The sequence below is a fragment of the Monodon monoceros genome, unplaced genomic scaffold (genome assembly GCF_005190385.1).
Source record: "Monodon monoceros isolate NGI ecotype Baffin Bay Population unplaced genomic scaffold, NGI_Narwhal_1 Super_Scaffold_14, whole genome shotgun sequence".
NCBI classification, from domain to species: domain Eukaryota; kingdom Metazoa; phylum Chordata; class Mammalia; order Artiodactyla; family Monodontidae; genus Monodon; species Monodon monoceros.
Window position 1 is genome coordinate 74,969,367 of NW_021703770.1, and position 20,767 is coordinate 74,990,133.

The following is a 20,767-nucleotide window of genomic DNA, read 5'->3' on the forward strand; positions in this document are numbered from 1 at the left end:
AAAAATACATTTCGGTTGTTTAAGCCCCAGACTCTGTGGTATTTTGTTAGCCGCCTGAGCAGATTATCGCACTTGCCCCATCTTCCACATGGACAGAAAAGCAGGACTTTCTTCTGCTCTGCTGTAAACCCTTAACACAAGAACCCCGCAGTCAGCACTCCTGGCCCCAGAACAATGCTCCCCGCCCCGTGATAGCACCCAGCAGTGCCTGCTACACAGTCGGCACTCAGTAAGTCTCTGCTGCACGAATACAGAAGCTTAATGGTGTAAGTTAAGATACGAGCGCATGCAGAGAATAGAGTTGCCTGCCATGTTCAATTCTTCACGAAATGCTATTCTGACTCGACGTTAATCACGTGAATTCTTAGTGCTGTTGGATGTTTTAGTAACTTCATTATCTGTCTGACCTGGCACAAACATGCATGAGAGTTAAATTGATATATAGTCACAAGTTACTAAACTGAGACATGAACGTAACATGAATTTGCAAGTTATGACCACATATTGCCACAGAGATAAAACTGAGTTCTGTGACTCATAGGATGAACGTATGGGTAGAATGGAGAAAACTCTCTTTGAAAGCTGTATAGTTTTAATTGAGCACTGGCTATGAACTGAGCATGGTACTAAAAATATAAGCACATTACCTCGTTTACTTTTCAGCACTGCATAAGGCAAGTTCAATTACTTTCTCCACTTTATAGAAGGAGAAACAAAAAATCTAACTTGCCCAATGTCATAGCACTATTCAGTCATGGTATTGGATTGGGAACCTAAGTACGGGGAGCAATATTCATTCATTTATTTCAATGTTCGTTTGTGCAGGCCCTTTTGAAAGAATGTCAATAGTTATTATTGCTGCTTTTGGACCCATAAATTTTAGCAACTTTGCTACAGGTCTGGATGAATGCGTACTACAAAAGCGTTTTTAATTGTGTAAGGTAACCTCTTTTTAAATTTCTACAACCTCTTCTCTGAAGACAGAAGCTCTTGTTGTGAGTGAGACATTCAAATGCACAAGGTACTTCCTTGCTCATGCCTTAATCACAGGCATGGATTCACTCACTTTGTGCTCTGTGTGTGTCCACCTCATTCCCCTTCACTGTGGGTAATGGATGGAGAAAATGAACATATCGGTACTGATACTGAGATAAGCAAATAGTTTCTCTATGTAAATCTTTTTTTCCCCTGCAATATATTAGTTGGTTTTGTCAGGTGTGATTCCTCATTAGAGGGTAATTAGAGTCCCACAGTAGAAACTTAACACGCAGTGCTATTCAGTTCAAGTGATTTAAAATTTGATCCCTCACATTTGTTTGCACTAAAAGACATTTCTTTAGGCTTTCTCCCCAATCTAATGACTAGTTTAGCATGATAATGACGCACATAAATTTGCAAGCCACCTAAGGAATACAGAAGTGATATTGGAAGCCGTGTTCAGAGGCAGGGGCTGGTGGCCACACAGATGCATCACAGTCAGATAATCCAAGCAATCGGACTGACAAAACATACTGAAAGGGAACCCAAGAAAAATAAATGGGGGTATCATTTTCTTGACTAAAGAGAACAAGTCTTAATGGTTTGCTTTTTGGTCAGAGAGTTCATAGATTGAGTTAACATTGGAAATATAAAGATATTAGGTTTGGGCGTTTTGATATGAAGATTAAAACTTAATCAAAATAGCACTGAAAGTGATAGGAAGCTCACTGTAGATCTTGAATGTTTCTATCAGGTCAAAGCTGGGTCTGGACCAGGAAGCATCTGCAGACACTGCAGGGCAGCTGCCGGGCCCCGGGACAGTCAGCTGTAAGAGGATTCCAGCCAGAGGAGACCCTCACGCCCCGTCAGGGGCCAGAAGGGACAGCCTGCAGGGGCCACTTGTTGTGACTGAACCCCTTGCCTGTCACTCAAGATGAGGAAGCCTGATGGTCTTTACTTTCAGTTTTACTCACTAACCCTGTAAGTTCATTACGACCTCAGTGCCACCTTATTATTCGAAAAGCAACAGCAAACTGCTTTCTAAAGCGCCTGTCTCATGGAGACCACACATCTCAGTCTGAAGAGGGGGCAGCAGCCTCAGTTTCCATGTCTGCACCCAGAGAATCGCTGCTTCACTGTCTCCCAGGAATTACTTCCTTTCTCTTGTAAAGAATCGATCACCTACTGAGTCAGGACACACTATGCTCTCTCTGATATGGTACCTCAAATTTCCCCATCCTTATCTACCAGGCGACTGGAACTTCCAGATTTCTATCTCTGCCTGCACAGGCTCTAAATCCCCTGAACTTCTTTGCTATGGTTATGATGTTAAAAGCTTGCCACCTTCATACTTTCCACTCCTGAGGACAAAGCTTGCATCTAACTTGGCCTCTTCTGGTCCTCGCAGCTCATGGATTCTATTTTGCTCGCCCGCCTTCCTGTCTAACCTGGATAATATTTTCAACTGTTTCAAATGTTTCTTCACTGACAGTGTCAAGTCCCATTCCTTCCTTCTTGAGAATCATCAACATTAGGGTCTGTATAATACAAGGAAAAAAAAAACAACGTATCTTAAGCCTCTGTCTTCTGAAGTTAATACCCATCCTTTTCTCTTCCATCAATATTCAACTTTTTGCAAGGATATACTCATCGAATTTCTCACTATTGGTTAGTTATTTATTATTAACTTATTTTACTCAAATTTATGTACATTCTAATGAACAATTATGAAAAAAACCCTCATTTTTGTCCCATTCAAACTAATCTCTTCTCCTGTATCTGTTATCATTATAAATCTCCTCACAAAACTAGTCTGATGTAGCCAATTTAATTTGGTTATTCTGAGTCCAAGGACCTTTGTCTGAGAGTCTTAGAGATTTAGTCACATGGTCCTTTCAGAAGTTAAAATCACCTATTTTTACTACTGAGCAGTGTAGATAATGACATCCCTGAAGGTTCCTGCCCTCTCTTATTGCCCATCCCTGCACCTTCCCCAGCACGTGACCATTTCTCCTTAGGTGTATTGGCCCAAGAGGGCTGCTGTGGCACCAGCCATCAGGCACTCACACGACAGAGTTAATAGGGTGGCAGCAAAGGGTCATCAGGACAGCCAGAGACAGTTCTTCTTATGAGCCTCAGTTCTTTAACATAGTTGTTGCTGGCCAGGATTGAGTCACATGCTCTTTTCCAGATTAATCAATAGTATAGGGAATTCTGTGACTCTGTTTGGTTTGAAGTGATCTTTTTTTATTCCCTGGGTTAGACTCATTGACACATGAACCAAATAGGATTTCTGTTGGTAAGGAAGACATGCATTTGAGTCAGAGTGAGGGTAATTGTTGGGCTATTGAAGGTATCTGCTAAAGAATGACTTCCGTACATACTCACCATGCCTTCCTAACTTGACGTAATAAAAAAATGGCTTATTAAAACTAATAATTGCTGAACAGCATTATGATGATAATGATTATCCTCTCGATTTATTTCCCAATCCTATCCTATGCCCTCTCTAATATGCTCAAGATGACCATTAAAAACAGAGTCAAAATATTACATGCATTTCCCTTAGTATATTTTGTTCCTCTGCTTGGCCAATTTCCCATGTTTTCTAACACTTCTAGATGGATATCCAAGGGGTGAGAGCTGATAATTACTGAGCCCTGAACATTTACTATAAACCAGGAATAACAAATATTTAACATTTACTATTATGTCTGAAGAATGTTGCTAAGCATACTTACTTAAATGTGTTCATTTACTATAAACCCAGGTGTCTTCCATTTATATGTGGGACACTCATGGGCACTGAGAATTTACAAAATCTGCCCAAGGTTACTAACTAGGAGCTGAAGGGTGTGGATTCAAAACCAAATCCTGGTCTAATGTCAGAGCCATGATTGTGAATGCTGTATGGGAGGTGGCCCACCTCATTCTCACAGCTCTACGAACTTGACAGTATTAGCCCCATTTCACAGAGCAGGAAGTGGGCATTCAGAGATACTCAATAATTTGACCAATATCAGAGCTCTCGCTAGGCAGAACTGCGACCCGGCTTGGGCTTGTCTGGCTCTAAAGTCTGTGCCTTTAGCTCACCATCTTAGGGGCAGCTAGGACGTTACTCCCTCTATGAAACGTTCCTTAATTCTCCCAACACCAGTATGCCTCTACCCTACACGGCACTCCACACGAAGGCAGCGAGCAAGCCGCGCGATGAGCACTTACATGCCTTCCTACCGGCACTCAGCGTTGACGTGGTCACGTGGCACCTGCTTGCTGACTCAGCGCACCTCCTGATGCACTCAGCACCATACGATGGCCGCTGAGCACATGAGACAAGGCTTCCCAGTCTGGCGTGCGCTGGGCATTTTGTGTGCCATACAAGGGCACTTAGCATACCTGGCCCTAGGCCCGCAGCACCTGCGTGACGGGCACCAAGGACACAGCTCACCATCCAGTGGCAACCTTCTGTTACACCAAACATGAGCCCTGCGAGTTTACATCTTTTATCCACAGGACCTTGCACAGTACTTAGTACGGAGAGTGAATTCAATAGTAGAGTACAATAGTTACCTTAGTAAAATTAAAAAAACCTTTATATTTTATGTGCTTGTCACTGAAAAACACATGTTTTAGTACTACATATTTAAATTTCCCAGACACTAATTAAACACTTGAGTGATTGCTGTATGACACACATTCATAAATACACAAAGAAACCTGATGCCTATTTAGGGAAACAGAAAATAAAGGGTGATGATACTGAACCAAATTAACCTTCTCCTTCAGTTATTCAACGCATTTTTTACTAATAATGATTAAGCCATTCTGAGACTGTTTTGAGGGTGGAAAAACAAGAGATGGTGATACTTATATTTAGAAGTTCCCATTAATTGCTTCAAACGGGGGCTTAGATTCTTAGTCGAGATTGAATTTCACAGTTAGAGGAAGAAATTGATTACTGAGCTCCTGACATTAAAAGTACACGTGCTCAGCAATCCGCCTCCCAGGCTAACAAGATCCCTGCAAGTTACTTCTTACTCACATGATCTCCTTTAAGAATTCTAAGCCTTTCAAGAATAAGCAGTTGGACTCATGTACAGTGGCAGCGACAGTCTGAGCACTTTCAGGTGTGGCTATAGATAGATCACTAGATAAGTAATTATTTCATTGTATCATTTATGAGATTGTACACTGTGAAAATAAGATAACACGTGTTCAAGGCAAGCAGCTACATACCAGCAAGAAGAATTTGCTATCCAGTGACAAACTCTTTGATGAAGAAAATACCTGGAAAATTCTATGAAGTATTGAATCCCATCTTTAAGAATAAGCCCCACCCTCCTACTTTCTTCAGCTGAACACTGTAGTTTTAGCAATAAGCTTAAATGGGGAGGGCAATTTCTTCAGGAATTTGGCAAGTATCTTCTCCATCGCTGCAAGGCACAGACGGAAGGAAGGCAAGCCCTTCAGAGGCAAGCTGGCATGTAAATGGGATCATTTTCTGCAGTATTTACCAATGGTTTGAAGCTCTATCAATAATTTATAAGTAGATGGTTAAAAATAAAGCTTCCTTGTCTGTTCCATTCGTGGGAGGCCCATACTGCTCTTCAGCGTCTATTTTTAGAAGTCAGTTTAACTGACGTACAGTTTTAATTTATGCTTTAGAAGCATCAAGTACTATTTCACACAGCTGATAAAAAATTTCTAAATATTTACTTGTTATACCTCTCCTTTAACAGAGATGCTGTTCACAAACTGAGACGGTATTAGGGCTACTGTAACAAAGCACTGCAGACTGGGTGGCTTACACAACGGAAATGTGTTCTCTCACAGTTCTGGAGGTTAGCACTCTGAGGTCAGTATGCCGGCAGGGTTGGTTTCTACCAAGGCCTCTCTCCTTGGCTTGTAGGTGGCCATCTTCTCCCTGCATCTTAACAAGGTCTTCCCTCTGTGTCTGGCTGTGTCCCGATCTCCTCTTTTTATAAGGGCAGCAGCCCTACTGGATTAGGGTCCACCCTAATAACCTCACTGTAATTTAGTTACCTCTTTAGAAACTGTATCTTCAAATACGTTCACATTCTGACCTACCGGGGCTTGGGACTTCAATATATAAATTGGCTGGGGGTGCAATTCAACCCAAAACTGAAGGTTTTTTTCTTATGCTAAGAAAAATAAATTAAACTAGAAGTGTTTCTTCCTTTGGTTTCCTTGATGCCACTGTTTCCTAGGAAAAAACAAAACAAAACAGTGCTCTGGTCATACCTAAGGGGTAAATGTCATTCTGAAAGGAAGTTTTTATATAAAAATTATGAGAAGTAATGAAGAATCCCCAGCTTTTTGAAAGTTTGCTTTATGCCACGTTATTTTTTTATAAAAGACCTACATTAGTATCTGTTTTCACTAACTGAAAGAAAGCCAAAGAGAAGTTTCACTCTTATGAAAACAGGTGAAAAGTGAAAATAGCATTCAGCGTTTCTTCGCAGGAGCCCTTAGAGGCTGCGCCGCCCTGAGCAGTGAGGCTGCTCCAGCAGGCTCCTCCCTTCCCAGGGACCGCGTTCAGCATCCCAGCATTGGCCGCCCCAGCCTGGGACTGTCTGTGTGCATCTGTGCTTCATCTCCATCTACTTTGTGCACCTGTGAGCAAGACAGGTCCTAAGCTAAGTGCTCTTCACTTTAGCCCCTTAGGCTTAGGGCTCTACCTTGGGATGGCAGGAAACCTTCATAGGGGTCCCTCAGCAAGCTGACATTTCACCATGTATAATGTAAATGGTAAAAGACTCCACTGCTGCTTTCTTAATATCAAGATATTCTGAAATACCTCACCTCTTCATGTTTTCGGCGGTAGGGAGTCAGCTAGAGAGGCTTTAGCTGGGTCTAGCGGCATCATGTTCTCGCTCTTGTACAACTAGTTTACCTACTCATGATCGGGATTCACGTAAGACCTGTTTGGTAACCTAGTCTCTCCTTATAAGGACACTGAAACCAGCAAACACATTCCATTTTCTTGAATTTGTCATTTCTTTTCTGACAACTTGAGTATCTATGCTTTTGAACATCAGTGCAACCGTGTTGGAGCGCTGAGCAGTACAATCACTGCCATCGGCTGATTGTCTTTTTTTTTTTTTTTGATAAGCCTCTGTAACTTCTAGATGAAAATGGGCAAATTAGGTTTCAGATGAGTTTCATGACTTCTTGGAAGTATGCAGCTCCCACGACGAGTGAATCTGAGACATTACACCCTGGTGATCTAATCTTCACATTCAGTATTGAGGGCATTATTTTGCCACATGCTTCTGCAGAGTTCTTTCATCTTTACCACAAGCTGGAAGCTATGAGCTGCTTGAACCCCTGGAGTGTTCGTGTTTAGCGCACAATAGACACAATAAATATTCGTCAAATGAAGGTACTGCCGTCCCATTTTATAAGCAAAGAAATTAGCGTCACCTCTACTCCTGTGAGAGCACGTACAACTCAGTGTCCTACCAGAGGAAGCACTAATGCTGGACTTTCCCAGACAGATCTCTGCAATGTCTTCCCTTTTCTTCCCTATTCCCCCTTAACCGATCATCAGTGCTTCCACACGCGTCTTCTGGTCCCTGGGGTGTCCCAGCCTCTTCACAGAGCCTCCCTGTCCAGACTCTGCCCTCCCGTTCCTTCCTGGCCTGGTAGCCAAAATGATCTTTCTAAAGTATAAATCCAAATGTCATTTATATGTGGAATCCTTAAAAAAAAATGATACAAATGAATTTGTTTACAAAACAGGAACAGACTCACAGACATAGAAAACAAACTTATGGTTACTGAAGTGGGGGAGGGATAAATTAGGAGTCTGGGATTAGCAGGTGCAGACTACTATAAATAAAACAGATAAACCACAAGAACGTACTGTATAGCACAGGGAACTACAGTCAGTATTGCATAATAACCTATGCTGGAAAAGAATCAGAAAAGATAGATAGATAGATAGAGATATGTATAACTGAATCACTTTGCTGTACATCTGAAACTAACAATATTGTATTCAACTATACTTCAATCAAAAATAAAAATAAAATATAAACGGTATTCCCTATTCAAAAGTCTTCAAGTTCTCCAAATTGCCTTGAGGGTGACATCCAGACAGCTTAGCACAGTCTGTGAGGCCTGGGACCTACTTCCTGGCTGTGTCTGGGCTGCTTCTCCCCACTCCCTTCCTGCTGCAGCTCCAGAAAGGCACCTCCTCTCTGCCCTCCCATCCCCACGCCCTCTCCAGGCACGTGAGCACACTGGACCTGCTGCCTGCGAGTGACAAGCCAGAAGCATTTGCCCATCTCACTATTTGCTTTGCAAGATGAGCAGACGTGGGGGGGGTGGTAGGGTGCACATGACCAAGCACATGTATATGGCCTGAATTGTTGTGGGTTTTTTCATACTTATCCAAAGAAGGTTTGGATTAAAGAGTTTGAAAAACACCAGATGCACGGCCTGGAAGGTGTGTGTCTGTGCAGAGGAGACCTTGGGCCCTGAAAGCAGCACTTCCCTGTGCGTGGAGGCGAGAGACCAGCAGAGCCTGCCTGCTGACAACCCCCCCGAGAGCGGGTCCTCACCCAGCAGTTTCACTACGAAAACATAGCGTTCCTATTAGCTTTCCCATCCAGAAACGTAAACTTAGGACTTAGAGTTAAGATAAATATGTTTGCCCTACTGAATTTGCTCTCCCTTCCCGTTTGGTTTTAAGCTCAAACCCTGCATTGTTTTCATGATTTAAAATTCAAACTCTTCTTTTTGGTACAGTCATAATCTCCTGGTTCAAATCCTGGAAAAATTCAACATCTGATTATTCTAAAATACTCTGCACAATACAACTAATGTAAGTCAATATTATTTATTTGACTGAATCAGAGAGTACCCATTACCCTCCAAAGCACTTAAACATTGTTCCTGGCAGGTTCCTTTAAAATTATTTTTCGATTTCTTTGTAAAATTTTGTATATGCTGATAAATGGATGAGCTTAACTTCCCTAGAATGTACTTGGTTTCTGTGTACTGTGTGTAGAACTTCAAGGGGCCTTAGAGACAATCTAGCTGCAGTGTCTTATTTTACAGATATGGAAACTGAGACTTGAAGCTTGGCATTTGCCTAAGTTCACAAAAATAATAAATGGAAGAGTCAAGTTAGAAGCTAAAATTGGTCACTCATCCAGTACAATGAATTCTGACTATTTGAAGATGCTGTTACTTTATTCAGAGGCACTTATGTATGGAAATAATGTTATTGAGACATTATTTTTTGTTTATTTTTTGTATACGTTGCAAGTATTTATTGGCAATAAAACCAGAAGACATTCCAATATTCTTAGATTAAGATAAATCTAATAAATAAATAGTTTCCCTTCAATATCTAGTTTAGTTTGATTTGTCTACAAAGTATAGGCAAAAAGAAAATGACACTATGGGAGAAAAAGAGCATCTCAGTACTTCTTGTAGGTCAAATTATCTACAATATGTTCATGAAATTTAATAACAAGCTCCCTGGTAAACATGACCAGCTGTCTCCTCAGACCACATTTATTCCACAGCTACACGGTTTGTTCCCTTAGTATGTTAAACACCATCTCTTTACTAGTTTAGTGCAGGTTAAGAACTTTATACATACTTCTTGACTAAACGAGGTATGAGGGACAAAAATTAAAATAGGATCTGAAAATTAAAAAGTGGTTAATAGAAACAGTGGATTCAGAAGAAGGATATTCACCATGATATTCACAGTGGTGGTGGTAGTAATAGTGGTACTAGTAATGGTGGTGTAATGGTGGTGTAAACTAGTGATGGTGATGTGATGGTGGTGGTGACGGTGGTGATAGTAGTAGTTAATAGCAGTGGTAGCAGCTCACTATTTCCTGAGTGTTTACTGAGGGTCAAGCCTTTACATTTTTTTCCTTAGAATAACCCTGGACCGTAGGTACTATTACAGTTACTTTTCAACAGGAAAGAAAGCAAGTCACAAAGTGCTGACATCCAGGCTGAGCTGCACGCTTGGTAAAGGGCACAACCAGAGTCGTAACCCAGGCAGGTGGGCTCTTGACCCCATGCTCTTAGCTCCTCCACCTCTCCAGGTGAGACGCTGAATTGTCACGCACGAGACAAGGTGGGTAATCATTCACGAAGAATGACGGACATCATTCTGAGCCCAATTCACAGAGGTGTGTGAGGCAAACCCTATGTGAGCATGGCAGTCTCCTGGAAGAGTGAGCCTGTGCTTGTGATAAATGAGCTGTGAGCTTGCATCATAAAGGGTTAATAGTTTTTGAACATATACATATCCTGGCTCTTAAATTTACCAAATATCAGCATAGAGCAGCTTGGTTAACTTCCCTATGCCTCAGTTTCTCATTTGAAGGGGGGATATGAACCACATTTACAGCGTAAACTTGTTACGCGGACTGAATCAACATAAGGGCTTAGATAGAAATGATAGCCAGCTAGTTCAACGCTAGCTAGTGCAGTATTATTTGCTTACATATCTCCTCAGTTAACTGTCGTTAACACTTTTAGGTGAATGACACAATGTGAAAGGGATCCAATAAGAAACTTGAATCACCCGAGTGGTAATCAGCGGAACCAGGGTTTGAATCTTTGTTTAACCCTGCAACTCCGTGTTCCTGACGCTACCCCATCCTACGTTGTGCTGTGGATCCCCTCTGCTCACCTGCACTGATTCTGGGCACCGGCCTCACCACACGGCTCCTGCGAGCAGAGCAACGCCTCTGAGACACGTGCTTACCCCGAGGAGGCCACAGCTGTGTCAGTCTTTCCTCAAATGTTTCAATTTGCAACTGAAGAAGAGAAGCAGTCCTCTCCCGGTGGTTGCAGTGATAACATATGAAATTGGGCATGTTCACTGGCTATGTTTTCCTACCACATAGAGAAAGCTAGCAAGAGACGGAAAAAAGGTTAACTTAACAGAGAAAATCATGAATAATCAATAGAAACTGACTTGTAGAAGTATTTTTTTTTTTTTTTTGGTTCCAGGTGTTTGAGGCCCAGCTCTTTGGGGGTTTAACTCTTCATTCATTTTCTTGAGCCCATATACCCTGCCCCCATATTTTCCTGAGCAATTTAGAGGTAGAGTTTTCACTCAACCAGAACCCAGGGCATCTCAATTCAAGACTAGAACACAGGGTGCTAGATTTCATTATTCTGCTTCCAATTCTTTAAAATTAAAGAGGTCAATTTTTGTCTTCAAAATGAGCATAGTATGATATCTATCTCTTTAGAATAATTTGAAAAACTAGCTTTTACGGAACTTAAGAATAAATTTCAGTTTTATAAACTCTAAGTGGAAAATAAAAGAAAACAACTGTTTGTTTTCAGACAATGGGCTCTTGGTTTTTCTTTCAGACTTCTCAGCAGTCTCTGGAGGCCTTGGGAGCCCGTGAACTGAGCTCTCTTCTGCTTCCTTACGAATCCGGCTCAGAGATTTACCTGCTCTGTGGCCTTGAGTGAATAAGTAAAATCTGCTTGCTTCTCTTTTCTTATACATAAAGTAGAGATAACAACAGTATCCTCCTCAAGGGGGTTTTATAAGGATTACATGAATCTAAATTTGCAAAGCATGGAAAGAAAGCCCTGAGAACAGCCCTTGACAATTAATAAATCTTAATTCAAGTTATTATCATTTTCCTAAGTATTTATTTGAAATAAAATATTAGAAACTCTGATAAATGGAATAAAAACTGTGGAAGTAAACTGTTGCTCCTTGGGGAAGCACAGCTTCTCCTCTGGGTGGGAGCCCACTGATAATAGGCCCTCAGTGACTCAAAGCCTCAAATGCCTGAACACTAGGAAATTCCAAGTTGCCAGTGACTCATATTTTCAACTTGCAGTTGTGCACCCTTGCCATATTCTCAAAGGGATTGTTTTTAAACCATACCCTTGAAAAGCAGAAAGCAAGTAGGAGCCTCGCGGCAAATGCCACCTAAGAACACGTGCACTGCGTCCTCTTTCCCTCTCTGCCAGCAACGTTCCCAGCTCCCACCTGCCCTGCAGCACGTGGCCTGCCACAGTTTCCTAACTGCAGACCCAGCCAGTACTTATCCGACTGGGAGGTGACACCACAATGTAACCGGACTGCAGGCCTGACGGTACAGAGAAGCTAGAAATGACTGAGGGGGGTGTTACTTTCCCCCTCCTTCCTGAGACTTCCTGGAATTGGAACTGTTCCTGCCACAGTCTAGTGGCAGCACAGGGATTAACTAAACTCAGTGACCTGCAGAGTGCAACTGACGTTGCTCACTGAGACGCAATGAGAGTTATACCTGTGATGCTACAGTGTTTGGAAAAAATATTTTTAAAATAGGAATCAGACAGAACAGGGCTTTGATAAGAGGCATGAGTGCTGGCACTGTGCCTTACTCTCCCCTGTAACTATTGTGAGTCAAACCTGACATTTTATGTCCTCTGTAAGGAAAAGAAGGTAAAATGTATCACATACCGATGTTATGAATCAGTCTTAGATAAGGAATAATCCTTCCTGCTTTATTTTTCCAAAATGTTCTGAAAATCTGAAGAATCACACATATTTTGGTCATGTACTCTAAGTTTGGGCTATGTATTTTATGATACGCTGGAATAAAACGTGAGCCTAAAGTTGTAATAATAAATTGTATCTGCTTTTCATTTAAATTGTTTTCATGCTATAACATGACCTAATTATCTGCACACACTCTGGAAATAATGTTTTAAGAGGTATTTGAATATTTTTATGCATATGTGAAGCAATGACAAAAAGTGATTCTCATTCACCTGAGTGATTAGAAATTTGTCAGGCAGAAAGAATAGAATATGTTGGTTCCAGTATTATAAAGTGTTGTACAGTATTAACCTTAATGATAAAATGATGAAATATAATATTTTTTCATGCTATTGTATACTTCATTAGCCACTGAGAAAATGAGTTCTAGAAAAAAAAAATTCTAAGTGTTCAGAATCTCTGGTCTTCTGTAAGTGAAATACAAATTTTTCTACTTAAAGTGCTGAAATATTTTATGATTCTATCTTTCATAGTTCTGAATATTATTCTGCTAATGGCATGATCAGGTAGAGTCATGTGTAAATTTTCAGAATGAATAGAATAAAACCCAAGAAGCTACTGAAATATGACTTCTGCTTTAGCAAAGAAATAAGGGCAACAATCCAATCTCCACAAACCTCATATTAAACGCTCATAGAAAGTGAGTGTAAAAGAAAACATTTTTGGCATAATAAACTAACACAACCAACAGGAGCGATAGACACTTAGAGCATAAAACTTCACACGCATACTGAGAGAGTGTATATTCAAATTTCTTATACACTTGTAAACTCAGAGTGAGGTGGGCAATGACTGAGGATGTAGAAGTGGGTAAGAATTTAATCCCATGCAGATAAAGTCCTTCCAACACAAATCTAATGACTCTTAAAAAAATTACAAGCAAAGTAAACAAAAGGACAAGTTAAGAGTCACAGAAATGAAAGACCCAAGAGTAGAGTGAAGGAAACGCCAGAAGCAGTGAGAAGTCAGGAGGGAGGGGCCCACTTTTACGGTAAAACTGATGTTTGGAGGTATCGCTGAGTGCCGTCTTCTTGATCTGCAGGTGAGGAGACAGAGCCAGGCACATCAGAGTGAATCCCCCTTCACAGAGTCATGGTACCGATTAAATGGGAAAAGGCATTTGTAACGTGTGAAACGCTAGACTGTGTTATTCGTGGGTTCAGATCATGGGGCTGAGAATCCAGCATCCTAAATTTGGCATTTAGTAGCAGCTGGGAGTCACTAATGTCTACCTATATTGTATATTATTTTACTGTAAAATAGGGGTAAAAATGGACCATATCTCATAAAGGTTTAAAAAAGACATACGAGCACACTTAAAAGAGTGCCATGAGCTAGTAAATACTTAATGCTCCTTTCTCATGCTGCGCAAGGCTTTTTTCACATGACCTCAGAACTAGGCTAGGCTCACTGACACTTGTCTCCTTCTGAACTAGAACTCTGTGCAACAAACATACTTGGCCATAGGCAATTATATCATAGACCAAACGCTTCCGAAGCATACAGGGAGCTGGAGCCCAGAAGATAGATGATGTTCCCAGAGCCACACTTCCTTACTACAGTTGGGACAAGTGCTCACACCATCTGATGTTAATCTGAGTTTTTAAATTGTTTCTCGTATTGACTATGGCATAAATACATCGTGAAGAACATTTAAAGATGATCTGGTCAAACGTGGGCTTTGCACAAGGCCACTGGCATCCTCACTGCTTAGACTTCTAAAGAATCCCTATTAAGCCAGTGTGGCAAGGAAGGCGGCTCAGGTGTAAGGCAACCCGGGCACGAGGCGAGACCATTCATCAGTGCCTCAGCTCTCAGCACTAGCGCGGACATACTAACATCTAAAATCCCTCGGTGATGCAAGCATTGAACGATTTTACATATCTGAGCAAGTTTCAAATGTTGAAAAATACTAAATAAATATCTTTTTTAGAAATAAGCCATTTCAAAAGTTACACACATTCTGATTCCAGAACAAGATAGTGTAGGCTCACTTTTTTTTGTTGTTGTTTCTTCTCTCTAACTAAAAGTAAATATCCTGGAAATTATTCAACAGAAATGGGTTAAAGGACTCTGAAATCTGGGGAGGGGGGAGAAGTTGGCTGTGCTAGAGGACTCGGGACTTGAGGAACAAGAATGTGGTGCATTTGCTGGGTTTTCCTTTATCTCTCACATGTGCTGAACTGGGGGTCAAAGAGACCTGTAGGAGTTTCCAAAAGCAAGAGACAGCCTCCCCTCTCAAGACCAAGGGCCAGGACAGGGGAGCCCAAGAGAGACGTACGTGGTAGGAACCTCAACCCACTAGCACTGGGGCTCCGGCGGAGGCCGCATGCCTGGGGCGGCAGAGCAGGGAAGCCCCAGCTGGCCCAGCGGGTTGTCTGATCTACAGGCACCACAGAAGCACAGGACACGGTCAGGAGTCCGCTCCCCAGTACCAGCGGCAGCCATGAAGCCCCGACTCTCCAGCCACAAATGGGCACGGCAGATGCCTCACCTACTGTTGGCGGGAGTGGCACTCTGCCAAGCGGCATGAGAGGTCCTGGCCGAGTCGCTTCCAGCCACACCTCAACTTCACAGGGTTACCCGGCAGCAGCCAGGGGCCCCCAAAGCACCTTCCACCTCTGCAGCCGACACCAGCAGGGACTGAGTCAGAGACACAGAGGAAGACAGTCATGAAACAGACCCAGACAGCAGTGGAGCCTGGGAAAACTGAACTGACACTGGGACTAGAGCTAGGAGTAAACATGTTTATGTGCTAAACATAAACATGGTGACCACAAGCTAAAATACAAGTTTAAACAGCATCCGGAGTCTCTTACCATAACACCCAAAGTGCCCAGGATACAGTGAAACCTCATTCCTCAAACCAAGTTCCAGGAAAAGCAAAATCTGGATCCACAGACGGCAAATATTTACTGTCTGTTAACCGACAAAGTTTGCAGACCCAGGGTTTAAAGAAGCAGCAGCCCGTCTCCCACGAGCAGGGGTCGGTTCTGCGAGCTTTAACCCCCTCCTCGTCATCCTGCCCTTCAGGCTCTGTGTGCCCATGGAGGTGGGGCAGGGATGTTGCCGACAGCTGCTCGGTGTTGGAGAGGAACGAGGCTGAGATGAACAGCTTGTCTGAGCTCCCATGGACTGTCACCCACGGCTGTGCATGAAGTCAGAGGTGTCGCTACCAGTGGCATGTGCTGTCCAGAGATGGCGAAGTGGGAAGATTGCTGACGGTTATCGACCGCGGTGCTGCCTGAGCCTGGAACTCCTGTGGAATACGGCAGCCCCATTCTTTCTTTATTTAAGCAGTTGTGGTAGGTTTTCTATTTATTAAGTCTGAGTACAATCCTAACTGATACACGTACGAACATTCTTTAAAAATTGCGAGACAGGGGCTTCCCTGGTGGTGCAGTGGTTGAGAGTCCGCCTGCCAATGCAGGGGACATGGGTTTGTGCCCCGGTCCGGGAAGATCCCACATGCTGCAGAGCAGCTAGGCGCGTGAGCCATGGCCGCTGAGCCTGCGCGTCTAGAGCCTGTGCTCCGCAACGGGAGAGGCCACAACAGTTAGAGGTCCTCGTACAGCAAAAAAAAAAAAAAAAAACTGCGAGACATAATTTGAGAATTCCTGCCCTAAATGGAAAATTAGTGACTGTAGATTAGCCAACAGTGCCTAGTATCACTTCTCCATGTTTTGTGCTCTCCACTGAGGCTCCTGATTTCGACTCCTGAATTCATGTTTGTTGACAGTTGCTGCTAGTTATGGCAATGTGGTGTTCTATAGAACATCGCAGTCTATGATTTCAGAAACTTGTATGTGAATGTCAGCTGCATCTGCTTGGCAATTCTCATTACGTTTGATATTACAGGTCTGCTTGCACAATTAAATCTTTGCCTATTGACATCAGCAGGCATGTAACCGAGCAGGACTCTATGGGGCCTTCCCCAGACAGCACCCACCACACCCATTTCCTCCACCTGCCTCTTGCTCATAGAAAAGCTTTAGTCTCCCAGGCTCCCTAAGTCACAGAAGGCTGGCTCAAGTGTTAATGACCGGAAGACATGTAGAAACAAAGGATAGCAGTTGGACCAGGAGAACTGGTAACAATTTAAACAATAGATCAGCCATACAGCAGAGTCACAGGATCTTTAGTTCCTCCCTGAAGGAGATAGATAACAGTGTCTGACACACATTCTTGAGTTGCTTTACAGATACTAAAACCCCCATCAGATAGGAGAAGCTAACTGCATGGCCCCAGACTGGCTGGAGACTGAGGATTGATCATGTAAATCCCTGTGACACCACCCTGTTACCTAACCATCAGCCAATCAGAGAATTATACACAAGCTGATCATGCACTCTGCAACTCCCCTCCCTCACCTTGCCTTTAAAAATCTCTTCCCTGAAAATCATCACAGAGTTCTGGTCTTTTGTGCATTAGTGCCTGTACCCCTTGCTTGGTGCCCTGCAATGAATACTGCACTTTCCTTCACCACAACCTGGTGTCAGCAGATTGGCTTTGCTGCACGGGTGAGCAGACAAAAGTTTGGTTCAGTAACAGGCATGCAGGTTGGACTTTTGGGTCTTCTGGAACGAAAGGCAGTTGAAACGCAAGGGGTAGTTTTTTTTTTCCCCTTGAATTCCCACAGTGTGTCATGGGTTGAATCCCCTGACTTTTCAGAAGAGGAATATAGAGCACCCCATGCCCAGGAGCAAGGAGTGTCTCTGGTGTCAATGGAAACAGCTGATCTCGCACACAGCTGCACAGAGCAACCCGAGGAGGGTCCCTTTCCCTTTCTTACTGGGATTCCCTTAAGTCCACTATACGCCCTTCCTCTGGCCATACACATACACAGAATTGATGCTGAGAAGCCTGCTGACAGGTCATCTCACACGTGCAAAAATCCTCAGGTCTCCGATACGTCCGAAGTCTCCTAGACTCCTACTTCAGTCCAAAAGTGGACCATAGTTCTCTTAGTGGTGAGTTCCCCTGAGCAGTGTTTTGGGTATAACAAAAATAAAAAACATTTGCTCAGATCACTATATGGCCAGAATCCCCCACGAATAAATCAGCAAAAAGCCTGGCACATAGTAGGTTTTCAACAAAGATTCAATAAACATATATAAAGTACTTTAACTTCAAAAAAGTCACAAAATATACTAACAAATCATATTTTTGTTGTTTTATTTATAGATCTTAGCTTGCTTCTTCCCCTTTCATAGAACTTTTTAAAACTTTATGAATATTGCTTAATATACAGTGTTATCTTTCTAATATTGAAAATCCTTTTTTCTACCTTTCTTTCCTACTATTGTTTTTCTAAAAAAATCAAATCAATCCCAATTCCATATTAAAATCATTGCCAAGTGTTACAAATATGTTACTCCTTACTACATCAGGCTTTACCTGTCCTCTGAAATACCAGAGTATCACCTGTCTTATATTTTGTGACATTTCTTCCTTCTACTTCCCTGAAAGCAGCGGGACTTTACCCAGTATATCACGTCAAATCAATAACAGTGCCCTGACATTTCTTAAAATAGAAAAGCTCTATTTTGCCTCAGTACACCTTAACAGAGTTCTATTTAGTGAGTACATGTCATTGGCCCAAGCATTTGAGAACAAGAAACTCTGCAAGGCAGGGTCTATGTGACCCATGGGAAGCTACCTCGCCAGAGTCTGGAATCCTGTCTGGTTCAAGTATTTAGTGTAACACCTTAGGCCATTTGGATGTGACCAATGAGCTGGACACTGACTCACCGTTTAAAGTATGGCTTTGGGAACATCCAAGGCAAAGGCAAAGTAGTCAGCATTTATCAAGGGAAATTATTTATGAGATGCTAAAAGTAAATATTTTAAACATAGCCTCATTTGATTCTTACAACTCCTAAGTGAAATTTTCTTGTTAAGACCATGATTCCTAATTTAAGTTACTTTAGCCTTTAAAATAAGCTTTGAGGTAATTTACTCTTAAATCTTAAATAAAATGAGTATGTTAATTGTAGAGTTATTAGAAATAACAAACTAATAAAGGTGAAATATTTAAAAACAAATTGCATTTAAAAACTGACCTTTAAATAATATCTGTGTGTGCAAATCTCTCATCTATCTTTCCATCCATCTAAAATCTACCTATCATCTATAGCCTATCTATCCATATATCCATCCATCTATATCATCTATTGATCCATCTATCATCTATCTATCCATCCATCTATAATATACCTATCATCTATAGCCTATCTATCCATCTATCCATCCATCTATATCTATTGATCCATCTCTCATCTATCCATCCATCCATCCATTTACAGTCTATCTATGTATCTATCATCTATCTATTATCAATATCTATCCATCCATCCATCTAACTATCATCTATCGATCCATCGTCTATGTTGCTGATGTTCTGTTTAGAACCCTAATATAATAGGGAGGGAGGGGTCCAGGTTTCCCTCCTCCAGTTTGGTCAAGTTACTGCTTCTTGGGGCAAGTTATGACAGTCTTCAGAGACTTTCATAAGAGGTAAAGATATTTAGAAGATGAAAATATTAAAGGGCACTTAAGGAAAATTATTTTAATGGACACTGGTAGCACTGTCTTCACAGATAGTAAAGTTAAGCTCTGAAGTTGTCCTGATGTAGCACGGGGTCCTTTATTGTGCTGACTGACCTTGATGCTCCATGTGCGTGCTGTCAATAGGCTACAGGAAGCCAGCCCACCTCCCTCCTGCTGGTCAGAAAACTTTTATTTTGGTTCCATTAGTCAGTCAGCTGTGTTTGTCTATAAACCCATTCATTCCATTGTAACTTGTTACTCTGATTACCTAAAATAATATTGGAAAACATATGCAAATTGTTGAAATATCCATGCCAAAATATAGAATTGGGTGTATGAGATCTATAAATGGTGTGGTGGCCTCATAACTAGGTTGAGACCAACAGGAAACAATATCAAAGTTCTTTCCCTTGTGGAGTTTGCATTGAAATAACCCCCAGACTAAACTTGCTGCAGGGGAAGGGCAGGCAGCTCCAGCTTACTGAGCCTCTGCCAGTGAAGATGGTGTCAGGCTAGGTTTACAGTCCTGGGAAATTGCTTTGTGGAGATGCCTTCTCGCTGGTTTTCAAACATCCTTCTACTGAAGTTTTTAGGTCAGTTATGTATGTTGACCAAATTTCAAATAAACTTGTTCATCTGATTAATACAAAATAATTTCTCACAGCTCTGGAGTCTGAAAGTCTGAGACCAGGTTGCCAGTGTGGTCAGGTTTGGTGAGGGCTCCTTTCTGGGTCCAGACAGCCGAGTTCTCGCTGTGGTGAGGGAGCTTGCTGATTGACAGCTCCGTTCCGTGACCTTCTTCCTTGCTTACAATCTTCCTTTTTTGTCTCCTTGAGTGGACTTTCTATCTCTGATCCCTCTTGAAATGATGCTGTCCCACTCCCCAGCCAAGCAATCTCAAACACAACCATGATTTCAGCGAACAGCTGGACAAAACTCAAAACTCCTTATCTTCAAGCCACATATTGCCTAACCTCCAAACCCCTATAGATAAATGGAAATCAAATACACAAACAAAAACCTTTCCTTTTCCTTCATCATAGCTCAGGTAATGTTCGTATCGTCCTCTCAAGTCGCAGAAGCTACAGTCCTGGGTTTGATCCAAGGCTCCCTATTTGTACCACATCTTTTATTTGCACCCTCACAAAGCTCTAGCCATCTTTCTACCCTGTTTTTCCCTCAATCTAACTGCAAATGAGTTATTGGGGCCTTAACAAGTATTGCTTCGGTTGCTTGTAAATCCGTCTGGTTGGGATGCTTACAATCATATTCAAATTTTTCAAATTGATCTTCTAGCCTTTTGCCAGAATGACTTTTCTACAATGGCTATTAATCATGTTTCTTTGTGGTTTAACATTGTTTCATGGCTCTTCATCATCTTTAGATAAAACCCAAACTCCTACATGAACATGGGCTTTTTCGTATTTGGTCATAGTTTACTTTCGTCTTATTCTACCATCTCCAAGCTGTTCATCACAGTCGTGCTGAACATCTTGTAGGTCTTGAAGAGACTACATTCTTTCACATCGTAGCATCTTTGTGCATAATGCCTTCTCCAGGGGTTAATAATCAAACCCAACTGACACCTTGTCCATCTTCAAACTCAACCCATTTGCTCCTCTGAGCAAACTTCCCTGAGCTTCCCGTGTAACCCTCTTTATGGGACTT